Source organism: Aulostomus chinensis, chromosome 1 (genome assembly GCF_037954235.1).
Source record: "Aulostomus chinensis isolate RoL2024-O1b breed Wild chromosome 1, RoL_Achi_v1.0, whole genome shotgun sequence".
Taxonomy (NCBI): Eukaryota; Metazoa; Chordata; class Actinopteri; order Syngnathiformes; family Aulostomidae; genus Aulostomus; species Aulostomus chinensis.
In genome coordinates, this window is record NC_141320.1 from 37,216,425 (window position 1) to 37,219,330 (window position 2,906).

The 2,906-nt window shown below is 49.8% G+C and overlaps 2 non-coding genes across 2 annotated transcripts; both read left to right on the plus strand.

The window, feature by feature from the left end:
- The first annotated feature begins 1,510 nt into the window (after nucleotides 1-1,510).
- LOC147271524 (U2 spliceosomal RNA) lies at nucleotides 1,511-1,701 on the plus strand. Its single transcript, XR_015117059.1, has one exon. It is a non-coding gene; the product is annotated as a U2 spliceosomal RNA (small nuclear RNA).
- A 776-nt stretch (nucleotides 1,702-2,477) lies between these two features.
- Nucleotides 2,478-2,641, plus strand: LOC147271525 (U1 spliceosomal RNA). Its single transcript, XR_015116684.1, has one exon. It is a non-coding gene; the product is annotated as a U1 spliceosomal RNA (small nuclear RNA).
- The last annotated feature ends 265 nt before the right edge of the window (nucleotides 2,642-2,906 follow it).

Below are 2,906 nucleotides of genomic sequence, written 5' to 3' on the forward strand. Positions count from 1 at the left end.
ATCATATTGAGGTTTTTCGCAACTCTCACAACATTACCATCAGCATCATTCTTTAATTAACAATTCTTCCTACATCACTGTAGCATCATTTTGAGTTTATTAGCAATCTTTACGACCTCACTGTAGCATCATTTTGAGGTTCGTAGCAACTATTACTACAATAATGTCAGTATTATTTTGACTTTATTAGCAATTCTTACGACATCACATTCGCATTATTTTGAGTTTTTTTAGCAACTCTTACTAGATTACCGTCAGCATCATTTTGAGTTCATTTGCAATTCTTCTGACATCACTGTCGCATCATTTTGAGTTCATTAGCAATTCTTACGACATCACTGTCGCATCATTTTGAGGTTATTAGCAACTATTACTACATTACTGTCAGCATCACTGATTTTATTAGCAACTATCACCACGTTACTGTTAGCATCGTTTTGAGTTCAATAGCAATTCTTACGACATCACTGTCATCATCATTTTTAGGTTACTCGCAGCTCTAACCACATGACTGTCAGCATCACTTCGAGGTTATTCGAAACTTTCACTACATTACTGTTAGTATCATTTTGAGTTTATTAGCAATTCTTACGACATCACTGTCGCATCATTTTGAGATCATTATCAATTCTTACGACATCACTGTCGCATTATTTTGAGTTTCGTAGCAACTCTTACTACATGACTGTCAGCATTACTTTGAGGTTATTCGAAACTTTCACAACATTACTTTTAGCATCATTTTGAGTTCATTAGCAATTCTAATGCGGTTCGAGGCCACGCTGGTTCCCCGAGCGAGAAGGTGAGCCTTGAAAACGGCATCGGCCGAGCTTCCCGGGCTTTGGATACCCTTGTGAATTCCCCAAATGTGGGAATCTCAACTGCATAATTTCTGTCAGTGGGGGACTGCGTCCGCGCTCTCCCCTGTGATCGTGTGAAAAAACGAAAGAAAGAAAGAAAGGCCGACGACGGCGGCAACAACAACGGTGACTGCCTGTCCCGGCCAGTTGGCGGTCTCCTCTTATGCTGACCAGCCTGAGGAGACCGCGGAGGACGTAGCCTCGATGAGCTCCCAGTATCTCTCACACCTTCCAGCCCTAAATGAAGAGGGCAGGGTTTCTGCCACATTTAGTTGAGGGTCATGGTGTCCGACAAGCCCTGGGCTCAGGACAATACATCCACGGCTCGTCTTCGCAGTAAGTGGAATGATACCAGAGAATTCATGCATGGGAGGAGATCAACTTGGAAAACCCCGAGTCCAGGATGAGTCGCTGGCTTGTGGCTTTGAACACTGCTTTGTTTTACTTTGAGTCGCCCCACTAGCATAGCAGGGTGAAGGCACCGATTGCCTTTGCTTTGGATAGCAGTGGGGACAACCAGTGTGCCAGATGTAGTGTTTATGGCACTGCATTTTGTGTCGCCACCCAAAATGTTGCAGTTCCTGCCCACAGCCGCGGCCGGGATTGGCTGTACCGGGGGTGCTGGCTCTCACGTCGGGTGGCTGACAGGCATCGCTTCTCGGCCTTTTGGCTAAGATCAAGTGTAGTATCTGTTCTTATCAGTTTAATATCTGGTACGTTCCCTATCCGGGAACCATATATTAAATTGCTTTTTGGAACAGGGAGATGGAACGGGAGCTTGCTCCGTCCTTTCCACGCATCAACCTGGTGTTGCAGTATTTCCAGGAGTGGTGCAATGCCCCGCATTTCTTGTCGGAAATAAAACAAGCCTCCGCCAGGCACTCGCTCACCTGCTCCACCCAAAACCGGACCAGGGTTCTCCTCCTGCCCTGCAGCTTTTTCTCAACCTGCGGCCGCAATGGCCTTCCAGGAACAGTGCGGGCCCCTCCCCTTTTGTCAGGAGAAAATCCCGTGCTCTTCAGGCCAACTCTCGAGTGCTGCACATGAGGCCGGGGCTGGATTTCCGCCCGCGCTGCCGCTGGGCGTCAAGTTGTGGCTCCGTTTGCACTCCAGATAAGGATGGAGGTCCGCTGACGGCACTGCTCTCGGAGCCTTTCCCAAAAGGCTTTGGAATGCACTCTGAAAGACCTGAACCTTCAATGTGCCTGTTTTGCCCAGAGATGGGTTGTGAACTTGATGTTGAAATGTGAAACCCCAGCTTGCTGCCTTCAGTCTTTCGGAATTGGGCCGCTTGCGTTGACAGCTCTCATGGTCGCGACGCTCCATCCAAGGGTGAAAGCGGACGGAGATTGTTTTTTTTTACTGCGGGGCACGATGCGTGCGGTTAGAGGCCACGCTGGTGCCCCCAGCGAGAAGGTCAGCCTTGAAAACGGCATCGGTCGAGCTTCCCGGGCTTGGGATATCCGACATCTGGCATCGTTGTGAGAAACAAAGGGGGCTGCGCACGCAACAGATTGGCACAAGGTAGGAAAGATCAGGCGCTGTGTCGGCCTCCCTGCCTGTCAGTCAGAAGGCTGTGTCCCTGGAGCTCATGTCTGTTCCTAAGCTCAGCGAGTCATACTTACCTGGCAGGGGAGATACCATGATCAGCAAGGTGGTTCTCCCCGGGTGAGGCTCAGCCATTGCACTGGGGCTGTGCTGACCCTGGTGAATTCCCCAAATGTGGGAATCTCAACTGCATAATTTCTGTCAGTGGGGGACTGCGTCCGCGCTCTCCCCTGTGATCGTGTGAAAAAACGAAAGAAAGAAAGAAAGGCCGACGACGGCAGCAACAACAACGGTGACTGCCTGTCCCGGCCAGTTGGCAGTCTCCTCTTGTGCTGGCCAGCCTGAGGAGACCGCGGAGGACGTAGCCTCGATGAGCTCCCAGTATCTCTCACACCTTCCAGCCCTAAATGAAGAGGGCAGGGTTTCTGCCACATTTAGTTGAGGGTCATGGTATCTGACAAGCCCTGGGCTCAGGACAATACATCCACGGCTCGTCTT